This window comes from Hetaerina americana, unplaced genomic scaffold, assembly GCF_022747635.1.
Source record: "Hetaerina americana unplaced genomic scaffold, ioHetAmer1.1.p SCAF_9, whole genome shotgun sequence".
In the NCBI taxonomy this organism is placed as follows: Eukaryota; Metazoa; Arthropoda; class Insecta; order Odonata; family Calopterygidae; genus Hetaerina; species Hetaerina americana.
In genome coordinates this window covers 27,920,138-27,932,121 of record NW_027287538.1, presented here as the reverse complement: position 1 = coordinate 27,932,121, position 11,984 = coordinate 27,920,138, and the positions used below count along the sequence as shown (strand labels likewise).

Sequence of the window (11,984 nt, the reverse complement as noted above, 5' to 3'; positions counted from 1 at the left end):
TTTATAGATCTTTTTCAGGGCTTCCCATTCTCTGAGTTTATCGTCGCAGCCAAGAATCAGATGCGCGACGTTGTCTATTCGACCGCATGACGGACAAAGGGGCGAATCGGCTAGCTGTAGGTGATGCCTCACTTCCCTCGTCATGACCGTGTTCGCAATTAGGCTGAACATTCGACTTCGTGCCTCATCGTTCGCCCTGCTGGTCGCCCAGTTTTTCCAAGAAAACGTCCTTTTTGATGTATTTTGTCGCTGCTCGGTAAGCGGTCTTACATACAGGGTGTTGACCCTAATTGCTTCTCCATCTCGGAGGAGTGAAACGACCTTTTTCGTTTCTTCAAATGCCCTCCGGTGGCATTCGTCGCGCGCAAATTCCTGCCACGTATCCTTGAGGAGTGCCTTGTGCTACGCGTCGTCACCCCCAAGGATGCGCAGGCTGAGCTTCGCATAGACCACCTTTGCCTTTAAAGCTGAATCTGTTAAATTGAGACCACCCTGCTCAAACGGGCAGTAGAGCTGGTTACGGGGCACTTCCTTCACGTAGCCGTTCCAGATCATTTAGTTGGTCCCTCTAATAAAATATGCATAATATTTAGCGGGTAAGGGCCACAGATGGGCCACGTACCATAGCCTCGGGACGTTAATCTGGTTGAGGAAGCGGACGCGGGTCACGATCGGTAGGGAAGGGAGTGTAATTTTTCTCACACTCCATTTTACGTGGTCTATAATTCCCCAGTTTCGCTCAATCGTGGGAGAAACTCCTTCTCCCACCAGAACCCTTAGATTTTGAGAGAGGGTGCTTCTAACCAACCGATGTAGGTCGAAGGCCGGTTGCCCTTCAGTAGTAGAAACCTGGATTATTGGTTATTGAGGAAGAGACCACCCTGCTCATATGACGTTAAGATGTCGTGGGCTAGAGCTATGTGGGACGGGTCGTCTATGAAGAGGGTTATGTCGTCAGCGCATGCGACGCCCAGGCAGACGGCGTACCCCGATTCCTCTGCTCTGCAGTCGTCTGAGTAGGGGATCTAAGGTAAAGGGGAACAGCAGCATTAACAGCGGGTAGCCCTGCCGAGTGGAGTTACTGACGGGAACGGGCGGCGAGGTGGCATTCTTTATCCTAATTCTAGAGGATTTTCCGGTGTACATCGGTGAAACGGCACAAATGAAGTACTCGGGGACGACCATCGTCTTGAGCACGGTTAGGATCCATTCGATCTGGACCAGATCAAATGCTTTCTCAAGATCAATAGCTAGCAGTGATGAAAAACGATCACCATACGAGGGTGCGGAAAAATAAATGTCGCGAATTAGTAGTGCGGCATCGAAGATGTTTCGCGTTTCCGACTCGGCGGACTGGGATAGAGAGAGGACAATGTCAGCAGCAGCCGTCATTCTATAGCGTAGGACGTGTGCCAATACAGTGCCTGTATTTTATAATCGGCGTTTAAAAGGGCGATTGGCCGGCCCAAGTCGTTGAACGACTTGGGCCGCGTCGTCTTTGGTATAAGGGTTATCTCGGCGGTCCACTGACTTGCAGTCAGAGAGTCGCTAGTTAAATTGCAATTTGAAAGGTGGGTTAAATGGGCTTTAAAACATCCCAGTACGCGAAATAAAATTCAAAGGGTAGGCCGTCCGAGCTGGGTGCTCTGCCCTTAGGGAGCATGGAGGAGACCCAGTCCAGATCGCCTGAACTTATGTCTCGACCTAAATCGTCTTTTTGAACTGAGGACAGCATAAGGAGAGGGGGTGTGTCTCCTTCCTTCCACGGAGGATACCTGTTAAAGGTGTTTTTGAAAGTGCCGGGCCGCTTCCCTAAGGCGGTCGATGTCGCCGGCGGCAGACAGACAGAGACAATCCAACTCCGGCTCCGCCACAGACAGATATACTGTCTGTGGTGGAGCCGGAGTTGGATTTCATCCAGTGCCGAAGCTCGGATAGCATAAGGGGGCCCCCTATATCCATGTCCAGTTCTTTTTGCCACTTTTTGGGGAGCCTATTTTTGGATCTCGTGGCCGAGTATAATTATTTTAGGGACGACACTTGGGCGTGGAAAACCTCCGTCGCAACATCCTTACGCAGGAGCTCTTCCAGTGCCCAGCGGTAGAAGAAGATGGCGTAATTTTTGTCACTACGCCACTCAAAAGTTTGCCTTTTGATATTGGTGACAAATCTGGGTTTGAAAACATAGTCTCACCATACAGCGAGGTCTGAACCGGGACGGAGTGCCGCGATCAGTTTGCACAACCAGATGCGGATGGAGTCGCGGTGAGTAGCGTCCTCCAGCACGCGGAGGTCCATGCGCCACACGGTGCCGCAGCGGTGGGCGCGCGCGCCCGGGGTTGTGACCGGGCACGTAACTCTCATGATCAGCGCGCAGGGATCAGAGGACACCGGGAGGGTATCCACTGTCTGGACATCATTCTTTAGCGATGCCGAGAGGAAGAGGTAGTTAATCCGCGTCCGAGAATTTAGCCCTGATCGCGTGAAGGGTTCGGGACTGGCGCAGAAAGAACGCACTGCGTAAATCGCTCCAATGGAGTCGAGCATCAGTGAGAGTACCCGACTGGGATAGTATATCACCCTATCCCTGTTCGAGGGACTATCCTCTCGGCGGTAGATGGAGTTAAAATCTCCGCCCAATATGGCCTTCCCCGAGATGGAATACAGGTAGGGCAGGAGCAGTTAATTAAAATAGGTTTCGCGCTCTACCCTCGCGCGCTCATCGGAGGGAGCGTAAAAATTTGTGATATGGATGCCATTCACGATAATGGACATTATCCGGCCCTAGGTGTGGCGGCGAACATGAGAAAACGGAATGCCTTGGGATTTTATTTTTTTAAGTAGCGATACAGTTAGATATTAATAGCTTGAAGAAAGTTCTTTTGTAAAAAATTGTTTAAACCTATTTTATTTTTTTATTATTATAATGAAATAAAGCATCGATTTATTTCGACTATATTATAAGTAATTTTCTACTATAATCAACGTTCTACCATAATCAGTACGTACTGTAAAGAAATCATATCTAATTTTGTAATTTACATCTTTAGATTTTTATAATTCTTCACTTTCTTCATTGGTGCACATTATATTCTTGCAGGTCAATTATATGCACTTGTATTTCACTCAATGGAAACGAAACAAAGTGATCTTCTGACACAAAATATGATTATAGTGAGAATTAATATTTTCTAAATTTCCTCCAAGAGTAACGAAATTAGTTACATATTTATTTTTAATATAAGAGTCCCACTTTAAGCAGTTTGTCTACTGTTTTGCCCAACTAATTAAGTTCATTAATGAATTTCATTTTTCGACATCGGTGATTACAGCTATTTGAAATTTAGGTTAAATCGTGAAAATGTATATTTGCGCTTGAAACAGTTGTTGGATGAATGAATATACACAACGACTGTTTCACATGGATTTATCACTTGTTTCCTGCCATAAGATTACATTTTTAATGTGTTCAAATCTTCTTGAAGAAATGCTTTTGTTCTTTTGAATCACGGTGGTCAATGGTAAGCAAAGTTTCATTCGTGCATTGCATTCTTAAAAGTATTTATCACCCTAATCACATCGTTCACATTAATATAGAATAGTTTTGTTCCAAAAATATACATGCTTATCAAAATGAGGTACCTAACTGTCTACGGAGGATATTTCAGCATGTCAAGTTCTTTGTTTACGATATTTCACAAAACATTCCTGCATTTTATAAGCAATGCCATTAGTTAATTTATTAATAAATATGAATATTAAGGATACATTTTCTTCGATAGCAAAAAAAAGAGTATAGTTAAATTATCGACTACCTGGGAGATGAAAATGTTATACGTCGATTCTCTAAGCATTTTACTTTGTCAAAATGTGCAGACCCATTGCTCCATTAACAATTTTTAACGTAGTCTTATGTTTAATTATTTAGCATGATAATTACTTTTGTGCCGTAGCAGCCTAGTAATAGGGCTTTTGGGTACTAACTGGGGTGCCCGCTATCTAAATCCGAGTGTTGCTTCTCGATAATATTCACCCCCAGCTTCATCCGCGCTGTGCGGTTTTCCGGGCATCAGAGATCTTCCTGGGAAACCACATGCAGCAAAGGGACAGGAATTGTCCTCCGTTATCACCCTATTAATATGCGAATTTCACACACCGTATTGAGCTAATCCCTATACGTCATGAGACGTGAGCTCTATCCTCACCTATCAAACAAACTTGGTCGATTTTTCATCTAGATCCTATTTTCGTTTCGTGCCATCTGCTATTTAGCCTTCAGTATGTGATGAAATTATTTATATGATCATTTATCACATATTATTTAACATGTGAGAAATATCCTAGAAAAGATTTTTTAAATGAACATCACACATTTTTTCATTACGAACTAATGCTATATATATATATATATATATATATATATATATATATATATATATATGTATGTATATTACATGGCCTGAATGTATTGTAAACCAGTAGGTTTCCAATTAGTAAAATATTGAGTATAAGGAGCAGTAGTCGCCATGAAAATTACCTTGGGATATCAAAACAGTTTATCATTGCTCATCATAGTAAGTTTTACATTAGATAATAAATAGTATTTTCAAAAGAACGTCACACCAAATTCAACCTTGCTGCATCTTCCAGTAGAGTGCATTCGGAAAGCGTCAGGCGTTCCTATTTGAGTGCAGCTTCCGCTTGACTTTCAAACTTTGAATGGTGCGGAGAAACTTTCTTGGCATCTCGGCAACTCCTACAATATTCCACTCTTAAAAGTGTTTGTAACCTCCATCCTTGTTCATCCATCCTTGTTTGTCCATCCTTGGTCTACGGTATCATTAGTAAAGCATAGGGAGGAAATTCGATCATGAAATAAACATTCCTGCTGACGGAGCGATCGATGAGGTATTAAAGAGCTTCTCAACCTCCTAAAGTTCCCCTTAATGTCTAAGTTAGCCACTAGAAGTGAAAGTTCAAACTTCGATAATCATCTCCTCATCACTCACTCCCGCTAAGGGGTCAAAACTTAAACCCCTAATACCCGGTGAACCTGGAGTGGAATTTCAAGCAGTATGGTTTTCTCAAATTGCGACCTGTCCTTTAAATATTGACCGTTTTCGAGACGATTGGTCTCCAAAAGTCTTACGACACATTCGATCGAAGCCTCATGTCGTGTATTTTAAGGCCTCGATGAACTCGAAGTGGCCAGCAGACTTCGGCTAACTTAAAGGTCAAATTTTCAAGCGAATGCCTTCGTTGACTAATTGATGAATAGGGCAATCAACCAGAAGATCTGCTTGATTGGTGGGTGAAGGTAGAAATTTTCGCGTGCGAATCCGACGAAATCAGGTCAACCCAACGGAATAACTTATTTTCATTGATTTTTGTTGGATTTTTTTCCCTTTTTCTAACCCTTTAAACCACCCTTATTTCCCTTATTCCCATACCCATTACATCTGCCACTTACACTCCTTGCCACACACCTTTTTGATGGATCGTGGGCTATTTATGTGGATGTAAAATGAGTAACTTACGAGTTCCGCTTGCGATTCTTATTCAAAGACAACTAGTTACTCTGGTATGCCACTGAAGGGTTTAATATATATGTGTTCACTGTGCAAAACTCATATATTCCATGGCGCCAAATATATTTTCTTTAATTTCCCGATTGAAGCTATAACGCATCTCCATTCTTCATCCAAAATGTTTTTGATTCCTGTTTATCACTTATATCTACATGGTACCTTGCAAGCCATCTCTATAGAGTGGTAGGAAGGTAATTAAAAATATGTAACATCAGGGAAACAATACCAAATTTGTTGTGCTTAAATACCAGTTACTAATACTAAAAATAACCTAACACCCCCACCACCCGCCCTTGCGGCGGCTTGCGGGGTGTTATGTAGATGTAGATGAAAATAAAATATTCTTAAAGAAAAGGAGGTGTGTTAACTTCAGCTACATGCACTACTGTTTGCAATTGCAAAATACTTCTCCATGCATTCAAGATGAGTTTACAGTGAAAGGAAAATATTTTAATAAGGGTAAGATTAAGCAATGATAATATCCTGCTACAAATACTGCGGCTTATTATTTATTAATTTGCTATTTAAATTTTCAAATGCTACAATTTTCCCCTTGCGCAGTCATTTGCAGTTTTTCTGATCCCTTAAAAGTCAAAGCCTACACCTATCGGTTCTCCACATGACCTCTTTACAGCCTTATTTTTGAGATATCTTCCAGCATTTTATGATAGTGTTAATAATACGATATTAGCATAATCACTGAACATAAGCACTGAGCTCCGCTTCCAACTAATTCAAGAGATCTATCATTTGAGCATATCAATGTATATGTTCAATGTGCGAAAAAAATTAGGGACCAAAAGACAGAGTAGAGGTTATAAAATTTGCCTCTTTGATCTTCTCTAAATACTGTTTTGGACTTTTTTAAATATCTAAACTTAGGAGAGAAGGAATTGCTATCATGACGCAATTGAATTTAAAAATTAATTTTTGCCTTCAAAATGTCGACATTTTGAAGCTTCGTTTCTCTAAGGGCAGCAGATATTGTTGCAGAAACGAAATTTTAGTTACATTTTATAAATTATACGGTTAACAACTGTAACGTAAAAATATTGTTCCTACTACAGTTATAGTTTTCATTAACAATACGAAGTTTCAATCAGTCGATATTTTCAAGACGATATCTCATTTTTTATCAACTAGGCGTCAAAGCAACAATGTCTTCTACCAAATTATTAGATATTTAAAAAGAGCCCAAAAACATTTTTTGGAACCTTTTCTACCCTTCCATTGGACTTCATTTACACTACATCTACAAAACAGCATTGTCATGGTGGAAAAACAGCATTTTAATTCTTTACGTCCTACCTATCTCCCTGAAACAACATTAACGATCTGCCATAGTAAGTTTGAGGCTCTAATATACCATAAACGTCCTCAGATAAGTCACCTGCCTCAATTTTATGTAGTAAAGTTCGTGGTGGAAGGTCTTGTGCTGTCTGTATCAAAGTTATCTTTCCCTGGTAGGGACACCTAAGCCAGTTATGCCGAGGGGAAAGTATTGAGGGTCTGTAAAGGAGGGATGACATTGATGCAATGTACAGAAAGGTAGAAGCGTTTTCAGGAAGTATTAAGTAAACATCCGAGAAATCAAACATAAGTCAGGAATTAAAATTTTACGGTAAAGGGATTAGACCAGCAAGCTAAGGTAAAGTAATAGAATATGAGTATAGCTTAGATCCAAATTTAGTTAATTTTAAGACAGTCAGGGCAATTGGAGTGGAAATCAATTTAAGTCCTAGGGATAGATAAAATTCTCAAGGAACTACTTTCCTTCTTTTCCTTTCCTTTCCTCCCAGGTTTTAGGAAAACCTGGGAGGAAGAGAATTAATGGAATATGAGTAGTTCAAAGCATTGACGAGGGAAGATATTGGCCGGAAATTACGTCAGATCAGTGTTACTTCTTATCCCAAAAAAGCTGAAGGCAGCCGATTGTGATTACTATACAAAAACAGGTTTAATTTCGCATTCCATTATCACTTGTGATTTTCAACGTATAAGTGTAGAAAATGAATAAAGGTGCATGGAAAGAACTAGAAATTGGAATGAAAGCCGATTAAGAATTTTGAAAGTCAGTTAGCTGGTAAAATTTCAAAGCCACATTACTTTGATTGTCAGTTGAACCTTGATCACGATTACAGGTCGTGCTATTTTTGCTTCTGAAAAAGAATCAGTAGCCGTGGATTACATCATGCCGACACCTTTGGCATATGCAGTTACCCTTTAACAAATCTACACGAACTGCCGTAGTTAATGTCTCATTCATGATCATTTGGTTGGTTGCTCTTTTTTGCAAAACCGGACTAATAAAATGAAGTCCTCTGCATTCATCTACATTTAAATAAATACCCCGCGATCCATCAAATAGATATGTTGCAGGAGGTGCAAGCACCACGTGGGATAGATAAGTGATAAGGGTGGATTTTATTTATTGACTTAATTGGGCGAGATATAGACTAATAGTCCCTTCTACCACCTTAACACTTAGACATGACGCTGGAGACAATTACATACACGCCCTAGGCGGAGAAAAATCCACATAGGTGGGAATCGAAGCAGTGAACCCGACGCCAAAAAATGCAAGCGGGTTTAGCCAATAAAAAATCGACCCTGCCAGGATTCGAACCTGGAATCTTCTGATCCGTAGTCAGACGCGTTATCCGTTGCGCCACAGGGCCCTGAGAGAAGTGAAAGGGAAAAATGAAGGATCTGGGTTCGAGTCCCAGTCAAGGCGAATGATTTTTACGCTCTGAAATTGTTGCATTGAAATGCACATTAGCGGATGACTCCGTTAAAAGTTACTGTTGCGGCATCTCCCGCAGTTTCTTTGGAATTTGTCAAAGGGAAAACACCATACGTGTTTAAAGTTGGCTTTAACCTCGTGGACAGTGGCGCCTCGCGCACGACTACGAATACATGTGACATTGTATGTACGGTATTTCGTCATAACATCTAGTTCCTTTAAAAGCCCCAAAATTTCAGAGTTTAAGAGGACGCCTCGGTAGCTTAAGTGGCTAAAGCACTCGACCGGATATTGAGGGATCTGGGTTCGAGTCCCAGTCAAGGCGAATGATTTTTACGCTCTGAAATTGTTGCATTGAAATGCACATTAGCGGATGACTCCGTTAAAAGTTACTGTTGCGGCATCTCCCGCAGTTTCTTTGGAATTTGGGAAAAATGAAAAAAAACAGTAAAAAACCTCAAATAACGTGCAAATTTGTATACATTTGCAACTCAATACCCCGCAAGCCGCCGCAAGAGCGTTTGACGGGGGGTGTTAAGTCACCAGCCATGAATGCAAAATTTCGATTATGTCACCTCTACCCAAATATTAGTTTGATCATGCTCTCGAAAAATATAAATCACACGAAAGAGAGTACTTACATACAAAAATATTCATTAACAGGATAGGTATATTTAAATCTTTAATGTAGAACGGTTAAAAATATGGGTCTATTGAATCAAAAAATAACATTTAGGATATGGGAAAAATAGATAAACTGCCAATTCTAACGATCTCCTGCGCGATTGCTGTCATGTCTATTTTGATGTCTAATGGTACGAGGAAAAAACAGCATTTTAATTCTTTACGTCCTACCTATCTCCCTGAAATAACATTAACGATCTGCCATAGTAAGTTTGAGGCTCTAATATACCATAAACGTCCTCAGATAAGTCGCCTGCCTCAATTTTATGTAGTAAAGTTAATATGTATTTAAACTTACGGTCAACTAGAGGCTCCTATCCTCATTTTTCATTGTTCATAACAACTTTTGAAAAATCTAGCGGCTCTACGTTGCACTCGATCTTAAAGAAAATTAAGCCTATGTCTACTCCTACATAATACCCCGCAAGCAACCGCAAGGGCGTGTGGCGGGAGGTGTTAGGTCACCACCAGCGTTTAATCTTTTTCTGACATGTAAATAGAATGTCTTTACTATTTACTTAATGACTTTAATTTCATACTATTGTGATTCCTGATTTTCCGGAGAAAGAATGAATATTTGTATCTCTTTTTTTACTGGAGTCAATTTCCCTTATCTTATCTATATGGTGTGATCGACCGAAATAGTGTGGGCTCATAAAAAACCCGTTTGTATCACTTTTACACTCGTTTGTTCTGAGCATTTCTAAAAGACAAAGTCTCGCTTCTTCTCTTCTCATCTCAAGTGGCTCCAAGGCTAATTCCTCCTAAAGGTCTGTCGCATTCCTATTCTTATCGTAACAATTTTTGAGGTATCTGGCGGATTTTCCCTGAACTTTATCTAATTCTTTTATCCAAACTTCACTGCAGTAGCATCGCATATGAGTAATAGTTTTATTCTTTTTGAATTGTCTGTGAGGAACATATAGCAAGTTTGACAATGCATTATCCATCTCGCCACTGTTTCATACGTTAGGCTATCATTTTCATTCACATGCATCCTTTCATAACGGATTTACCAGGCACTGAAACCTTTTCAACCGAAGGAACTTAATCATACTGCGAGTTACGGCTGCCTGAAATAAGAAAATCAAGATTAAATTTTTTAATTTACAACTTTATGCTCATAAGAATCTGTAAATATGAATAGTAAAGTTTATTCAGATATCTCTGCAATTTTTATAAATAATTACTTAAAACGATACCTCGGCGCATGACATTTTAAAATATTCATAGCATATCCATGTTATATATGCATATTATAACATTTATTTTATTTAACACGTATTATTATTAGGTAATCTATCGGTTAAGGTAGGTTTTTGGATGCACACAACTACCAAATAAATATTTTGTGACTCCTAACAAAACACAATCCAGCCACCTACTTTACTTCGGGTCCCTATTCATCTCTGAGAAAATATAGCCACGTCTATATCTTTCTTTTTTAGTTCTCAAAAAGTAAATAGAAAGCTGTATAGTCTTTACGCCTTAAAATTAGAACATTGGGTTTCCATATTCTAAACGTCCGTTGTAAGATGTCACTGTATACTCCTTAGCTCAAAAAAAAGCCATTTATTAACCCAAAAAATTGACTTTTATATAATTCGTTCAGATTAATATTCGAAAAATGTGATTTATTTCTACTTTTTGATAATCTCGAACATATATTCCAAAAACTAAGTAAAATTGAAAATGCGTGGAAGTATATGTAAACATTTACGTAGCTCTAAAATATTTACTAAACCGTTCAGGGAGAAAATAATTATTACTTGAAAAATACTCTGTGAAAAGTGAATTAGACTGTTACGTAGTTCGGGCATTCTTACAACGCTACTAGTACTCTTATGTAGACGAATGAAGGAAAGGATGCCTGGGCAATGGATATGCATTCAATGTTTCGATAATATTGTCAAATCTTTTATCTGAAATTTCCTTATTTGATCCACCGCAGAACAAAATTATCCAATGCAGTTACTACCATGTGTATGAAATAATCTTTCTTTGTCCTACAGATTTTATCGAAGGTGATTGCACGGCTATTCTTTCTTTCATTCACCATATTTTCACGCTGAATTCGATATACCACATATTACAATGGACGAAGCCTCATGGCTTTTCATCTTGACATTGATCGATGGTGCATTTCATTCTGAGGCACAGGTGGAGGGATCGGTATTAAACCTTCATCACTTTCGCGAGAGTAGTTCCAGACTCCCTAACATGTTCTTCATTTTATTTTATAAAAAATATCGACCTAATAAACAGAGAATGATTGCATTGAATGGTTTATAAACTAAACTTGGTTCAAGGCCTATGCAAACGTGAAATGCAACTAAGGAAAAAACTTCTTAAGTGTTCAAAATCATTTTTTGTAACCATTTAACTACTGGGCTGAGAAAACCCAAGAAAAATAGGGGATCATACCGTAGTCTCCACATTTTTTTAGGAAAGGCATCATCCACTTCAATTGAATATCGTAATGCTTCCATCTATTTTCCGTCAAACGTACCACTTTTTGACTTTGGGTGCAGGTGTATTGCTCCACCATCATCCTCCTACATCCCTTGCGCAAAGAAGTGCTGATGACCCTTTTGTGAGCAGTGACCTTTAACTTTGACGGATGCCGTATAGAAAAGGCGTCAGAAAATGCCCGATGGATTCTTTTGAAATTGAATCCATTATTTACTTTCAGAATCTCTCGCAGACATTTGTGAGAGCTGTCTTAGCACACTTCAGCATGATGCGAGAATGCAGAGCAAGCAGGACCGTAATCACAATTTTTTTATTTATAACATTCTTCCTCCTACGTCTTCATCCCACCCCACGGTCCGCCGTGGATATATGTGGCCCCTGGTGGGAATTTCAAGGCCACTTAGAAACGGGTCTCGCTCGATCCTCTCACCACAATATGCGATCCCGTCCATCCTTACAAAATTTTTGCCAATATATCTTCCAACACCTCCCTCAAT

At 39.8% G+C, this 11,984-nt stretch overlaps 1 non-coding gene across 1 annotated transcript; it reads right to left on the bottom strand.

Annotated features, from left to right (window-relative positions):
- Nucleotides 1-8,193: 8,193 nt before the first annotated feature.
- Nucleotides 8,194-8,266, bottom strand: TRNAR-ACG (transfer RNA arginine (anticodon ACG)). Its single transcript has one exon. It is a non-coding gene; the product is annotated as a tRNA-Arg (tRNA).
- Nucleotides 8,267-11,984: the final 3,718 nt, after the last annotated feature.